Raw genomic sequence first — 17,138 nt, forward strand, 5'->3', positions numbered from 1 at the left:
CTGATAAGCCAGCCGTTGAACTTCGTCGGAAGGCTCTTCTGGTCAAATCGCCCTACATGGACATTATTGCTGATTCCAAGTATGCGAATTCATTTGCTTCTTTGCAACGCGTTTTCGGATACATTCACAAGTTTTGCAACCGAATTCGGTGCCCCGGACTCACTGTCTCAGACATTGAACATGGAACCCAGGTATTGCTACGACTAGTCCAGCGTACTCAGCTATGGGAGGACATGAAGTCACTGCGGGCAAAGGGAGCAGTCTCCTCATCGAGCTCAATCGCATCGTTATCGCCATTCATGGATCAGTTTGGACTTCTCAGGGTAGATGGTCGACTGAAAAACTCTTCGTTGGATTTTGATGGCCGTCATCCAACCATCTTGGCCAGCAGCCATCCACTGACTCTTGCAATAATCTCCCATTTTCATGAGCGGAATCTGCACGCTGGTCCTCGAGCTTTGCTTGGACTAATTCGATCCCAATATTAGCCTATTGGGGGGAGGAAGACGGTAAACAAGGCAGTAAACAAGTGCGTAAGATGCTTTCGACTGAAGCCCAGGGTATTGGAGCAGATTATGGCGGATCTTCCAAAGGAGCGGCTCGATGGTTCTCATGCCTTTGAAATCCCAGGCGTGGACTTCTGTGGGCCGTTTTTCCACAAACCGGAGGCACGCAACAAGGCTCCAATCAAGTGCTACGTCTGCGTCTTCATTTGTTTCGCTATCAAGGCTGTTCATCTGTAGCTTATAAAGGACTTATCCACAGTTGCTTTTCTACACGGACTAAAGCGCTTCATATGTACCAGACCAAAGCCGCGGCAAATTTGGTCAGACAACGCAACAAATTTTGTCGGCGCTAAGAATGAGCTCATGGAGTTAAAGCGCCTGGTCCTCAGCGATGACCATCAGAAGGCTCTGCTGGATTTTTGCTTGGTCGAGGCTATGGACTGGCATTTCATTCCTCCGCGCTCCTCTCATTTTGGTGGTCTATGGGAGGCTGCAGTGAAGACGGCCAAGTACCACTTCTACCGTGCGATAGGCGACTCGGTTCTTGGATTTGACGAGCTGCGGACGCTGTTGTGCCACATCACGGCAGTGATTAATTCAAGACCTTTAGTTTCAATTTCAGAGAGCCCTGCCGATCTAGATGTTTTAACTCCGGCACATTTCTTGAATGGTGGCCCTCCTTCTTTGTTCGCTGAGCCTGACGTCACGCGGCTAAACTTCGATCGCCTGGACGGCTGACAGCGCGTTTCGTATCTGCAGCAGCTCTTTTGGTCCCGGTGGAAGGAGGAGTACATTACGTCACTGCAGCAGCGCTCAAAGTGGCGCACTGCGAAGCCTAGTTTAGCAGTCGGAGATTTGGTTCTTATCAAGGATGAGAATCTTCCTCCCATGAAGTGGCCGCTGGCGAGAGTGGTAGAGCTTTTGCCTGGACGAGATGGCGTTTCCCGCGTTGCTGTGCTGAAGACATCATCTGGAATCATCAAGCGCGCCGTCAACAAGCTGTGCCTGCTGCCCCTCAAAGATGCTGTTGAAAGTCAGGCTTCCGACGGGGGGAGTATGTCGGGTCAAGCAGCTTAAATATTGTAAATTATTCCCAGTGGTGCGGCCCTAAAGAAGTGCATTTTGTTGTTATTGTCATTTCCACCACCCACTGTAAAGATTATTTGTTACCGCATATGCATATGCAGCAGAATTCTTTCGTCTCCTTATATCTCAATCTCTCGTACTCGGCTTAGCAGCGGCCCCGAGCAGCGCTTACGCTCTCGGTCTATCCTACTCTCTCGCTCGCTACTTAAATTCAAAATTCCAACAGTTATTAAAAACACTTAATAGCTTAATAAATATCTTTAAATATTAACCTGCCTACAATCTTTAAATCTATACTAGTCTGCGAGTACATGCCTTTTAATCTGTGTAAAAACATAATTTAACTATTTATTTTTGTGAGTCAGTTAGTTGTGTTTGTGTTGTTGCTAGTAAGTACGCATTACAGTGCATTACAGCCCGCTCTCATCTTGTAACTTTTGTTGTTTTATCACTATCTCCCTATCACCTAAACTTAAACAACTGTTCTTTCTCTCTCTTGCTCGAAAATTTCTGTTCAGTAGCGCTCTCACTCATTAGCTGCTGCTACTTTTGCTCTCCTCTCCTCTTTCCATTCTTACCAATTCCACTATTAACCTTTATCTGGCACACTGGTCTGAAAGCCATGGACCGTAAATAATGACTTCGATTTTTTATACCCGATACTCAAAATGAGTATATGGGTATATTAGATTTGTGGTGAAAATGGATGTGTGTAACATCCAGAAGGAATAGTTTCCAACCGCATAAAGTATATATATTCTTGATCAGCATCAATAGCCGAGTCGGCAGAGCCATGTCTATCTGTCCGTCCCTATAAGCGCCTAGTACTCAAAGACTATAAGAGCTAGAGCAACGACATTTTATATCCGGACTTCCTTGATATGTCACTGTTACAAGTATATTTCAAAATTTTGCCCCGCCCATTTCCGGCCCACAAAAGTCGAAAATCTGTGGCATCTTTTAGAGTGCAAAATCTGAACCAGATCGTATAATTATGAGAGCCAAAATCTAGAAAACAATTTCATTCTCTCTCGCTCTGTCTCTCTCGAACACACAGATTTCATGGTCGGCTTTGCCGATTGCAAAATATGAGTTCCACACTACTGTCAGATCTCACTATAAAACGCATATCTCTCGTAAAAATGTATGATTATATGTATATAATTTTAGGTTTTCTCGCCTAAAATAAAACACATTAGGAATTTACGGGTTCTGTGCTAGAATTTTCGGCCATATTATTGCCTTTCCTTGTTATGTGACCCCAAAGCTACCCCCTGTGCTAAAATTTTCTTTTAGAACATACATTAATATTTTAATTTTTTTTTTTAATTTTACAAAAAGCATACCCAACAACAGTAAATATACAAAGCACTAAATTATTCACTCGGTTGCCCCTCTAAAAACAATTTTCGTTTCTCGAATAATGGTATCGGCTACGGAGTTCATGGTTTGAGACTTTATGCTGTCTAAACATAGAAAGTTCCACGGATCTTGTAGTTACTCAGTTTAACCTCAAGGTCAAGCAAAACATCTCTTTTTTAAAAATTCTCGTCCCGGATAAACATGACCATAGTTTCCTTGACCCCTCTTTCTAGCCGGTGCATACGATTTGTCACCTGTTTAAAAATCGCCCCACTAGACCTGAACATAGAGTTGGAATTCTTTAGACCTTGTCTTTACTACCGATACAACGAATACTCTGGTCTGCAGAGGATCTCTATCCCTCTATCTATATCCAAATCTTTCAAAAAGCCCTCGGCTATCTTTTGTTTCAAAAAGGCTGAAGGCCTTATATTTTTGATTCGCACACTTACTCAGATCGATTGGTCATTACTCGACGACTTTCAAGAGATTGAGCCCGCCACTAATGCATTCTACAGGACTGTTTTTTCATCTTTCCTACCTTTGTTCCATTAGTTTCCCATCTCAGATATCTTGCTGCCCTTTTTTGGTTCACTCCGCGGCTAATAAATAATAATAAAAACTCGTTTATATAAGAAGTTTGAGCTGTCTGGCTCGCAGTCAGATTTTTCTAGGTATTCAATTGCAAAATCTAAATTTTCCATTTGTAATACACAATGCTATAACAGTTATTTGGCATTTTGCCAACTTTAAGCGAGATCCTAAATAATTCTTTAAGTTTGTTAACTCTAAACGTAATTCTTCAAAATATCCCTCTTCATTACATTTAAATGGTACTTATGCAGATAACAATTCCGATATTGCTAACCTATTTGCTTAATTTTTTTCAACTATGTTACTCGGCTACTTCTTATAACATACCCTCTATTCTCGCTTCACCTAACTACTTTCCTGCCGCTCACTCATATCCTATCCCATTAAATAGTTCAAGTTGTATCCATCCCCCCTTTATTGATTATGATGGCCTTTTAACTAATTTAAAATCGTGTAAATCTTCTTGGTTCCCAGTGCCTTGCTTAAACTTTCTGGGGATTCTCTTTGCGATTCTCTTCTCTTAAAACTATTCAACCTCTCTCCCGAGCTAAGTAATTTTCCCACCGTCTGGAAAGAATCTTACATAGTTCCTATTCATAACGAGGGGGAACGTTGTGAGTTGCTGCGGAGACCGCAACTCTACATTTATACCCGATACTTTGTCGGTATGGCTCTCCTCCGGCAGATGCCGCTAATATTAATCGACACGACAAAGAGTGCGTGCGAGAAAGTCAGAAAATCAGTCTGAGCGTGACGTTGGGCGCTGCGTAGCCACTGCAAATAGATTTGATTCTGATTTTTTAGTTTTCTCGAATCTGCAATATTGTGGATGCAACAGATTTTCGTCCTTGGTGGTGGTGGAAGGGGGTGGGGCGAAATTTTGACACAAAACGGTCAAGGTCCGATATCACAAGAGTGTGGATAAAAAATGTTGTTGCAATTGGCAAAACCGACCATGAAACCTGTGTGTTAGAGAGAGACAGAGCGAGAAAAAATTAAATTGTGTTCTTGATTCTGGCTATAATAATTATACGATCTGGTTCAGTTCTACACTCTAGAACATATAGTCATCCTCTGAGATTTTGCGTTTTCAGTTTTCTTGTATTTTTGAAATTGTATGTTCGGGCCAGCCGCTGAGGAATAACCGTAACTTTAGCATTATTATTGTATGAGCATAGAGAGCCGCCTACATATGTTGTAAAACGTTGACTTTCTGCAGAGCTGCTGCGCTCTCTCGCTAAAGGGGCTCTCTGCCGCCGCCACTTCGGCAACTACTTTGATCTGCTGCCGCCACTTAGGCAGTCACTTTGATCTAACGCCGTCGTCTATAGTTTTAGTTCTATGCTAACCCCTCTGCGCATTGGTTGCATATCGATCTCGCATAAAGTTCATCTGGCAATAGCAAGCAATCGGCTTCCGCTAAGCCACCAAGATTAAATATAAATTATAAAGTTTAACCCAAAATCTCTTTTTATTTTGAAATACATAGGTGCCAAAAAAGCTTGGCATCTCAAACATTGGTGACCCCCCGACGTGATATAAAACCATTGCTTAATCGCGTTCCGTTAAAACACTTATTAATTATACAATATTGTGTTGTTGGGTAGTTTAACTACCAACAAATACATTTGTGTGCACATTAAAAACAGTTTAAAGTGCAAATTCAGTGAGAGTGCGGCTGGAATATTTATAGACAAATTCCGGTACTTTAAGCGTCGAATCTCTCATTCTCTGCGCAGCTGCAGCCGCGGTTCTTGACTTTTCGTGTCTTGCATTCTCGCTCTCGCGTCTATACATCGTCGCTTAAGCGGTATTTCATTTTCCGTTGTTGTGTCGATTGCACAACGGTTAACATGGACAACGATCCAAATACAGGCGCGGGCGGAAATATTGTGGTGGCTGATTCCAGACTGAGTCTGTATAAACGTAAAAGTCAGTCATTATATGATCGATTGCACAGGCTTGGCGAATCCTTCGCGGGGAATAAAATCGACAAGCTGACCGCCGCGGAAGTCGAGGTGCGCCTTGATATGTTGGCAGAAATTCGAGCGGAATTTAATAAGGCCCATAATGAGTTGGAGGCTCTCGATCAAAACGAGATTGGGAGTGAGCTGCGCGAAATCTTCGATACTCTTTTCATATCGTTGAAAGCTGAGTTGCTGGCTGCTGTTGAAGTAAGCCAGTCACACGCCGCTGCCAATTCTACGACTCTGCCAAGCCATTCCGGACATAGTACCATCATCATGGCTCACAAGCAGCGACTTCCTGAGCTGAAGGTGCCGAAGTTTTCTGGTGGATACGTCGAGTTCTCGGATTTTATGGCAATGTTCAAATCGGTGATTGAAGCGGATGCGGATCTCAGTGACATCGAGAAATTCCAGCACCTTCGCTCTTGCCTCGCTGATGCGGCTTTGGATTCGGTTCGATCGTTGGAGCTCTCCAGTGCCAATTATCGTGCGGCTCTGGATATACTTAATAAACGCTTTAATAACAAAAGACTTGTTTTCCAGGCACACATCAAGAAGATTCTTGGGATAAAGAGGGTAGACTCGCCTTCTGCTAAAAGGCTTCGGGAGTTTTCGGATGCAGTCAATTTACACATGCGAGCGTTGCAGGGCGTATATTTTGAAATATACGTTTTATAGTGATATCTAACAGGAGTGCGGATACCAAATTTGGTTGCACTAGCCTTAATAGTTTCTGAGATTTGTGGATGCCCCAGATTTTCGTCCTTTGCGGGGCGGAAGGGGGTGTGGCGAAATTTTGACACAAAACGGTCAAGGTCCGATATCACAGGAGTGTGGATAAAAAATGTTGTTGCAACTGGCAAAACCGACCATGAAACCTGTGTGTTAGAGAGAGACAGAGCGAGAAAAAATTAAATTGTGTTCTTGATTCTGGCTATAATAATTATACGATCTGGTTCAGTTCTACACTCTAGAACATATAGTCATCCTCTGAGATTTTGCGTTTTCAGTTTTCTTGTATTTTTGAAATTGTAGATGCCACAGAATTTCGCCCTATGTGGGGGCGGGGCAATGTTTTGAAATATACTTTTAGCAGTGACATATTACAGAAGTCTGGATATAGAATGTCGTAGCTCTAGCTCTTATCGTCTTTGAGCACTAGGCGCTAATAGGGATGGACAGACGGACGGACGGACAGACAGACAGGGCTCAATCGACTCGGCTATTGATGCTGATCAAGAATATAAATGTATATACTTTATGGGGTCGGAAACGATTCCATCTGGAACATACACACATCCATTTTCACCACAAATCTAATATACCCCAATACTAATTTTGAGTATCGGGTATAAAAAGGGGTCGAAATCAGACATCTCAAACTACCGTTGTATCTCCAATTTATCTGCCATTCCTAAACTCTTCGAAGAACATATTACTTCTCAGCTCCAACACTTTTGTAGTAACATGTTTTCAGAATCACAGCACGGATTTGTAACTATGTAACTGCCGGATTTGCAACGCAATGTTAAACTGACGTAGTTCATACTGATTTTAGTAAAGCTTTCTCTATTAGGATTTCCGACTAAACTTCTTCTTTGGACTAATGCGTACCTTTGCAATCGTTCTCAGCGTGTCTGCTTCCAACTTCTCTTTCCAAACCTAGCGATCCTGTGTCCTCGTTATTTCTTCAATCGGATCTCGACGCTCGCAACAATTGGTATATTATTAACGCTCTTCCTCTTAAAATTTCCACATGTAACGTCATGACCTTCCATCGCAACAAGCCTTAACTATTTGACTTTTCAATTAATAATATGTCCTTGGAACGCCTGTACAAAGTTAATGACTTAACCGGTATGGACCTTCGGGCCAGACATGGAGGTTGATAAGGATCAAGCACGCGTTGGGATGTCAATCCAAACGTCGGTGGAAAACATGACTGCTAACGACGACCCAACGCGGCAGTGGATGGTGGAGAAGGTGCCCTAACTGGAAGCTCTAAGGGAGGGTGCCAAGCTGGAGTTGTTAGAGAGGGAGCTGAACCCGTCTATACCAAAGGCGGAGGTGACCTTCAGGAAGGCTATGTTGAAAATGATCTAGGTCTGGAGACCATACCGGTGGCCGCCCAGGGTCTTGCACTGGACGACTCGGAGGAAGGGGAGGACGGTGTCCTAAGAACTAAAATCAACCGCTTGTCTGAGGTTGAGTTAGCCACCCATGACATTAAGGGTGCCGCAGCTCAACCTTATTGATCCTCATGATCCTCATGATCCGGTGATCCTCATTGACATGGAGGAAGGGCCCGCTGACATAGCTTTAGCCGTGGATTGTGTTAGGCCATTCTGTGTCCGGACTAAAGTCCTCAAATTACAACCTTCTTCACTCAACATCGGTAAGCAGGAACAGAACCGCCGTACTCGTACGGAAGGGAATCCATGCTCATCTTATGCCTCATTACATCACGGATGACCTGACGGTAGTGATGCTGGAGAGTGAGGAAAAGCGCCTCATGGCAGCTTCCTGCTACATGGCACACGACAGCACCGCACCACCAGAAAAACTTAGGAGCCTGGTGACAGAAGCCGGCTCCAAAAATCTCCAAGTGTGTGCGGAAGCCCCGACATTAATAATAGAGGTGAGTCACTCCTAGACTTTATATTATCCACTAACTTAGATGTAGCAAACGTGGGGGAGGAACACACCTTCCTAGGTCCCACCTCGTCAAACGTGCTAGACCTTACTCTCGTCACTGAAAAGAGTACTTTGGTATCTGCTGGAGAGTCCTCGAAAGACCATCTTTCTCAGACCATAAGTACATTCAGTTCAGGTGCGAATTCAAACACTCTTCGAAGATAACTGTCTATAGAAACCCCCAGAATACAAACTGGGTAAAGTTTAAAAAAACATTTACTTCGAAGCTCTGGAATCCGGGCTCAATGAAATCGGCAGAGGATATAGATAAGTCCCTAGAGACCATATCCAAAGAGTTACTGGATGTCTACCACGTATCGTGCGACCCCTCATGACAAGAGAAGAGGTCCAATACACTCTGGTGGAGCCGAGATCTTTCTATCGGAATACGAAATCCGACTTAGGAGCTACAAGAAGGAAATGCGTAAGCCACAAATAAACTAGTGGAGGAACTTCTGCTCCAACATCGAGAAAGTGCCTGAAACCGCTAGGCTCTGGAACCTGCTTTCAAAGCAGCCTACAATACAGAGTCAATTAGAGCTAGATGACAGACAGTGGATAGTTGGCAGTAAAGAAGCCCTAACAGCACTAATGGAGGCACATTTCCCTGGATGCACTGAGGTCACCGACGCCACCGAGATCTGTTAACCACTAAGAGAATCCATTGGGCTATAACTCCATCGCGGGCTTAAAATCGCCAGGACTGGACGGGATATTCCCAGCCATGATGAAGGTGACCAAAGAGGTTATCACCCGATAGCTCTAAGCACTATATTCAGCACGTCTAAGTACGGGCTATATCTCTATCCAATGGAGAGCCTAGAGAGTTGTCTCCCTCCCAGAGGCAGGAAAGTGCTGGCCACGCGAATCCCAAGGATTACATACCGATAAGCCCTACATCCTTTCTTCTAAAAACTGGAAAAGCTGTTGGATTTACACATCAGGAATGAGGTAGAGGGACTGATGTCAACAAACCAACATCCCTACTTCAAAGGGAAATCTGTGGGGACGGCATTACACTCGTTAGTAGCCACCATCGAGAGCGCCTTCACAATAAAAAGTATGTGTTCGGGCCAGCCGCTGAATAATAACCGTAACTTTAAGCATTATTATTGTATGAGCAGAGAGAGCCGCCTATGTTGTAAAACGTTGACTTTCTGCAGAGCTGCTGCGCTCTCCCGCTAAAGGGGCTCTCTGCCGCCGCCACTTCGACAATTACTTTGATCTGCTGCCGCCACTTCAGCAATCACTTTGATCTAAAGCCGTCGTCTATTTTTAGTTCTATGCTAACCCCTCTGCGCATTGGATACATATCGATCTCGCATAAATTTTATCTGGCCATAGCAAGCAATCGGCTTCCGCTAAGCCACCAAGATTAAATCCGAATTATAAAGTTTAACCCAAATTCTCTTTTCATTTTTGAAACACATAAGTTCCAAAAAAGCTTGGCATCTCAAACATTGGTGACCCCCCGACGTGATATAAAACCATTGCTTAATCGCGTTCCGTTAAAACACTTATTAATTATACAATATTTTGTTGTTGGGTAGTTTAACTACCAACAAATACATTTGGGTGCACGTTGAAAAACAGTTTAAAGTGAAAATTCAGTGAGAGTGCGGCTGGAATATTTATATACAAATTCCGGTACTTTAAGCGTCGAATCTCTCATTCTCTGCGCAGCTGTAGCCGCGGTTCTTGACTTTTCGTGTCTTGCATTCTCGCTCTCGCGTCTATACATCGTCGCTTAAGCGGTATTTCATCTTCCGTTGTTGTGTCGAATTGCACAACGGTTAACATGGACAACGATCCGAATACAGGACGGGCGGAAACATTGTGGTGGCTGATTCCAGACTGAGTCTGTATAAGCGTAAAAGTCAGTCATTATATGATCGATTGCATAGGCTTGGCGAATCCTTCGCGGGGAATAAAATCGATAAGTTGACCGCCGCCGAGGCTCTCGATCAAAACGAGATTGGGAGTGAGATGCGCGAAATCTTCGATACTCTTTTCATATCGTTGAAAGCGGAGTTGCTGGCTGCTGTTGAAGTAAGCCAGTCACACGCCGCTGCCCATTCTACGACTCTGCCAAACCATTCCGGACATAGTACCATCATCGTGGCTCACAAGCAGCGACTTCATGAGCTGAAGGTGCCTAAGTTTTCTGGTGGATACGTCGAGATTTCGGATCGCTCTTTTCTTCGCTCTTGCCTCGCTGATGCGGCTTTGGATTCGGTTCGATCGTTGGAGCTCTCCAGTGCCAATTATCGTGCGGCTCTGGATATACTTAATAAACGCTTTAATAACAAAAGACTTGTTTTTCAGGCACACATCAAGAAGATTCTTGGGATAAAGAGGGTAGACTCGCCTTCTGCTAAAAGGCTTCGGGAGTTTTCGGATGCAGTCAATTTACACATGCGAGCGTTGCAGGGCGTATATTTTGAAATATACGTTTTATAGTGATATCTAACAGGAGTGCGGATACCAAATTTGGTTGCACTAGCCTTAAGAGTTTCTGAGATTTGTGGATGCCCCAGATTTTCGTCCTTTGCGGGGCGGAAGGGGGTGTGGCGAAATTTTGACACAAAACGGTCAAGGTCCGATATCACAGGAGTGTGGATAAAAAATGTTGTTGCAATTGGCAAAACCGACCATGAAACCTGTGTGTTAGAGAGAGACAGAGCGAGAAAAAATTAAATTGTGTTCTTGATTCTGGCTATAATAATTATACGATCAGGTTCAGTTCTACACTCTAGAACATATAGTCATCCTCTGAGATTTTGCGTTTTCAGTTTTCTTGTATTTTTGAAATTGTATGTTCGGGCCAGCCGCTGAGGAATAACCGTAACTTTAGCATTATTATTGTATGAGCATAGAGAGCCGCCTACATATGTTGTAAAACGTTGACTTTCTGCAGAGCTGCTGCGCTCTCTCGCTAAAGGGGCTCTCTGCCGCCGCCACTTCGGCAACTACTTTGATCTGCTGCCGCCACTTCGGCAGTCACTTTGATCTAACGCCGTCGTCTATAGTTTTAGTTCTATGCTAACCCCTCTGCGCATTGGTTGCATATCGATCTCGCATAAAGTTCATCTGGCAATAGCAAGCAATCGGCTTCCGCTAAGCCACCAAGATTAAATATAAATTATAAAGTTTAACCCAAAATCTCTTTTTATTTTGAAATACATAGGTGCCAAAAAAGCTTGGCATCTCAAACATTGGTGACCCCCCGACGTGATATAAAACCATTGCTTAATCGCGTTCCGTTAAAACACTTATTAATTATACAATATTGTGTTGTTGGGTAGTTTAACTACCAACAAATACATTTGTGTGCACATTAAAAACAGTTTAAAGTGCAAATTCAGTGAGAGTGCGGCTGGAATATTTATAGACAAATTCCGGTACTTTAAGCGTCGAATCTCTCATTCTCTGCGCAGCTGCAGCCGCGGTTCTTGACTTTTCGTGTCTTGCATTCTCGCTCTCGCGTCTATACATCGTCGCTTAAGCGGTATTTCATTTTCCGTTGTTGTGTCGATTGCACAACGGTTAACATGGACAACGATCCAAATACAGGCGCGGGCGGAAATATTGTGGTGGCTGATTCCAGACTGAGTCTGTATAAACGTAAAAGTCAGTCATTATATGATCGATTGCACAGGCTTGGCGAATCCTTCGCGGGGAATAAAATCGACAAGCTGACCGCCGCGGAAGTCGAGGTGCGCCTTGATATGTTGGCAGAAATTCGAGCGGAATTTAATAAGGCCCATAATGAGTTGGAGGCTCTCGATCAAAACGAGATTGGGAGTGAGCTGCGCGAAATCTTCGATACTCTTTTCATATCGTTGAAAGCTGAGTTGCTGGCTGCTGTTGAAGTAAGCCAGTCACACGCCGCTGCCAATTCTACGACTCTGCCAAGCCATTCCGGACATAGTACCATCATCATGGCTCACAAGCAGCGACTTCCTGAGCTGAAGGTGCCGAAGTTTTCTGGTGGATACGTCGAGTTCTCGGATTTTATGGCAATGTTCAAATCGGTGATTGAAGCGGATGCGGATCTCAGTGACATCGAGAAATTCCAGCACCTTCGCTCTTGCCTCGCTGATGCGGCTTTGGATTCGGTTCGATCGTTGGAGCTCTCCAGTGCCAATTATCGTGCGGCTCTGGATATACTTAATAAACGCTTTAATAACAAAAGACTTGTTTTCCAGGCACACATCAAGAAGATTCTTGGGCTAAAGAGGGTAGACTCGCCTTCTGCTAAAAGGCTTCGGGAGTTTTCGGATGCAGTCAATTTACACATGCGAGCGTTGCAGACATTGGGAACTGCTGAGGAGATTTCGGGATTCATGGTTATCAACATGCTGCTGCAGAAGTTGGATTCGAAGACGCAAACCAAATGGGAGGAGCACACATCGTCGGATGCTCTACCTACCGCAGAGAAATTCTTCGAATTCTTGCAGCAACGCTGCCAGAAAATGGAGCGATTGGAATATGCTACAGCGACACACGCTAGTAGCGATCAGGTGGGAAAAAACCATTCCTATACGCATGTTAAGAAAACGTTTGTAGCTTCCAACTCTTCCGACCCGTCTGTATGCGTTTTTTGCCACTCAGCGGGCCATGGAATATACTCGTGCAAGATATTCGAAAATCTCTCACCGTTGCTGCGCCACAAAGAAGTGAAGAAGCTTTCCCTATGCTTCAATTGCCTAAAACCGGGGCACCGGACCCGCGCATGCAATAGTGGAAAATGTAGAGTATGCGGCGGTAAGCATCATAGTTTGTTGCACTTCGTTAGTATGCAGCCCACAACACAAGGCTGCCCAGGTATTACTCCTCCCGATCTGGCCGTTCAACCGGACACTTTTTCCGTTGCTCAAAATTCTGCTAGCAGCTCGTCTCTACCTTCGTCTACCTCTCTTGCTGCCCAAGGTCTTCACTCTGATGTCGTGCTTCTGGCTACAGCCGTGGTTCTCGTGAAGAATCGGTCTGGCGTTTTAGTTCCTTGTCGTGCCATCTTAGATTCAGGATCGCAGCTGCATCTCGTCACATCCAGGTTCGCCCAGCAGCTTCAGCTTAGGAGAACTCAATCGTCTGCACTTGTGTCTGGGCTGGGCGATACCAGCGTTTCTACTGAGGGATCCACCATAAGCATTTGTATGCATTCTCGCACCTCTTCTTACACAACTACGCTTACTGCTCTCATCGCCCCCACGATTACCGATTCTCAACCAAGTATGGCAGTAAATGTATCCGATTGGCGTATTCCATCTAACATTCAGCTCGCTGATCCTGCATTTTTCAATCCTCAACGGGTTGATCTTCTCATTGGTGCGAGCGTTTTTTATGATCTCCTCTGCGTAGGGCAAATCAAACTCACCGATGGACTGCCTCTTCTGCAGAAGACCCGGCTTGGGTGGATCGTATCTGGTGGTGGGCAGAAGGTATCAAGCTCGGCGCTTTTGGCCACGCACAATTGTCCAGATTCGATAGCTGAGATGGAAGCAAGGTTGGATAAAACTCTTCGTATGTTTTGGGAAGTCGAGAATTGTGTGGAGGTTGGGTTGAATACCAAAGAAGAAGACGATTGTGAAGCACATTTCGTAAGCCACCTCTCACGGTTGCCATCCGGGGAGTATGCAGTTCGTCTGCCGCTAAACAACAATATTGATCGTTTAGGAGAATCTTATGCTCAGGCTTATCGACGGTTCATCAGTCTGGAGCGAAAACTGGAGCGTAATCCTACACTCAAGGAGCGGTATTCCGCCTTTATGAGGGAGTACATTGATTTGCATCATATGCACCAAGTCAACCCTGATTCCCGTAGCCTCTGCAAATATTTCCTGCCTCATCACTGTGTCCTAAAGGAGGACAGTACGACGACAAAACTCCGTGTCGTTTTCGATGGATCCGCAGCTACATCAACTGGATATTCTCTAAATGATGTGATGATGACAGGCCCTGTTATTCAGCCTGCATTGTTCAACATATTGATTCGCTTTCGAACATATCCAGTCGCTCTCACTGGGGACATTTGTAAAATGTACCGCTGCGTACGAGTGTCTCCACCCGACAATTTGTATCAGTGCATCCTATGGCGAGATTCCATCGAGTCCGAGGTTCAAGTCTACACATTAGACACCGTCACATACGGGACGAGGGCTGCATCATTTTTAGCGGTCCGCGCAATGCACCAGCTGGCCATCGACGATTGCATAGGCTTGGCGAATCCTTCGCGGGGAATAAAATCGATAAGTTGACCGCCGCCGAGGCTCTCGATCAAAACGAGATTGGGAGTGAGATGCGCGAAATCTTCGATACTCTTTTCATATCGTTGAAAGCGGAGTTGCTGGCTGCTGTTGAAGTAAGCCAGTCACACGCCGCTGCCCATTCTACGACTCTGCCAAACCATTCCGGACATAGTACCATCATCGTCGCTCACAAGCAGCGACTTCATGAGCTGAAGGTGCCTAAGTTTTCTGGTGGATACGTCGAGATTTCGGATCGCTCTTTTCTTCGCTCTTGCCTCGCTGATGCGGCTTTGGATTCGGTTCGATCGTTGGAGCTCTCCAGTGCCAATTATCGTGCGGCTCTGGATATACTTAATAAACGCTTTAATAACAAAAGACTTGTTTTTCAGGCACACATCAAGAAGATTCTTGGGATAAAGAGGGTAGACTCGCCTTCTGCTAAAAGGCTTCGGGAGTTTTCGGATGCAGTCAATTTACACATGCGAGCGTTGCAGGGCGTATATTTTGAAATATACGTTTTATAGTGATATCTAACAGGAGTGCGGATACCAAATTTGGTTGCACTAGCCTTAAGAGTTTCTGAGATTTGTGGATGCCCCAGATTTTCGTCCTTTGCGGGGCGGAAGGGGGTGTGGCGAAATTTTGACACAAAACGGTCAAGGTCCGATATCACAGGAGTGTGGATAAAAAATGTTGTTGCAATTGGCAAAACCGACCATGAAACCTGTGTGTTAGAGAGAGACAGAGCGAGAAAAAATTAAATTGTGTTCTTGATTCTGGCTATAATAATTATACGATCTGGTTCAGTTCTACACTCTAGAACATATAGTCATCCTCTGAGATTTTGCGTTTTCAGTTTTCTTGTATTTTTGAAATTGTATGTTCGGGCCAGCCGCTGAGGAATAACCGTAACTTTAGCATTATTATTGTATGAGCATAGAGAGCCGCCTACATATGTTGTAAAACGTTGACTTTCTGCAGAGCTGCTGCGCTCTCTCGCTAAAGGGGCTCTCTGCCGCCGCCACTTCGGCAACTACTTTGATCTGCTGCCGCCACTTAGGCAGTCACTTTGATCTAACGCCGTCGTCTATAGTTTTAGTTCTATGCTAACCCCTCTGCGCATTGGTTGCATATCGATCTCGCATAAAGTTCATCTGGCAATAGCAAGCAATCGGCTTCCGCTAAGCCACCAAGATTAAATATAAATTATAAAGTTTAACCCAAAATCTCTTTTTATTTTGAAATACATAGGTGCCAAAAAAGCTTGGCATCTCAAACATTGGTGACCCCCCGACGTGATATAAAACCATTGCTTAATCGCGTTCCGTTAAAACACTTATTAATTATACAATATTGTGTTGTTGGGTAGTTTAACTACCAACAAATACATTTGTGTGCACATTAAAAACAGTTTAAAGTGCAAATTCAGTGAGAGTGCGGCTGGAATATTTATAGACAAATTCCGGTACTTTAAGCGTCGAATCTCTCATTCTCTGCGCAGCTGCAGCCGCGGTTCTTGACTTTTCGTGTCTTGCATTCTCGCTCTCGCGTCTATACATCGTCGCTTAAGCGGTATTTCATTTTCCGTTGTTGTGTCGATTGCACAACGGTTAACATGGACAACGATCCAAATACAGGCGCGGGCGGAAATATTGTGGTGGCTGATTCCAGACTGAGTCTGTATAAACGTAAAAGTCAGTCATTATATGATCGATTGCACAGGCTTGGCGAATCCTTCGCGGGGAATAAAATCGACAAGCTGACCGCCGCGGAAGTCGAGGTGCGCCTTGATATGTTGGCAGAAATTCGAGCGGAATTTAATAAGGCCCATAATGAGTTGGAGGCTCTCGATCAAAACGAGATTGGGAGTGAGCTGCGCGAAATCTTCGATACTCTTTTCATATCGTTGAAAGCTGAGTTGCTGGCTGCTGTTGAAGTAAGCCAGTCACACGCCGCTGCCAATTCTACGACTCTGCCAAGCCATTCCGGACATAGTACCATCATCATGGCTCACAAGCAGCGACTTCCTGAGCTGAAGGTGCCGAAGTTTTCTGGTGGATACGTCGAGTTCTCGGATTTTATGGCAATGTTCAAATCGGTGATTGAAGCGGATGCGGATCTCAGTGACATCGAGAAATTCCAGCACCTTCGCTCTTGCCTCGCTGATGCGGCTTTGGATTCGGTTCGATCGTTGGAGCTCTCCAGTGCCAATTATCGTGCGGCTCTGGATATACTTAATAAACGCTTTAATAACAAAAGACTTGTTTTCCAGGCACACATCAAGAAGATTCTTGGGCTAAAGAGGGTAGACTCGCCTTCTGCTAAAAGGCTTCGGGAGTTTTCGGATGCAGTCAATTTACACATGCGAGCGTTGCAGACATTGGGAACTGCTGAGGAGATTTCGGGATTCATGGTTATCAACATGCTGCTGCAGAAGTTGGATTCGAAGACGCAAACCAAATGGGAGGAGCACACATCGTCGGATGCTATACCTACCGCAGAGAAATTCTTCGAATTCTTGCAGCAACGCTGCCAGAAAATGGAGCGATTGGAATATGCTACAGCGACACACGCTAGTAGCGATCAGGTGGGAAAAAACCATTCCTATACGCATGTTAAGAAAACGTTTGTAGCTTCCAACTCTTCCGACCCGTCTGTATGCGTTTTTTGCCACTCAG

At 44.7% G+C, this 17,138-nt stretch overlaps 1 protein-coding gene across 1 annotated transcript in view; it reads right to left on the minus strand.

The window, feature by feature from the left end:
• The window catches only part of LOC6603528, a 118,369-nt gene that overhangs the window by 13,819 nt on the left and 87,412 nt on the right, over nt 1–17,138 (minus strand). The gene's annotated exons all lie outside the window — the stretch shown is intronic.

Source organism: Drosophila persimilis, unplaced genomic scaffold (assembly GCF_003286085.1).
Source record: "Drosophila persimilis strain 14011-0111.01,24,50 unplaced genomic scaffold, DperRS2 tig00000631-arrow-arrow-pilon, whole genome shotgun sequence".
Lineage (NCBI taxonomy): Eukaryota > Metazoa > Arthropoda > Insecta > Diptera > Drosophilidae > Drosophila > Drosophila persimilis.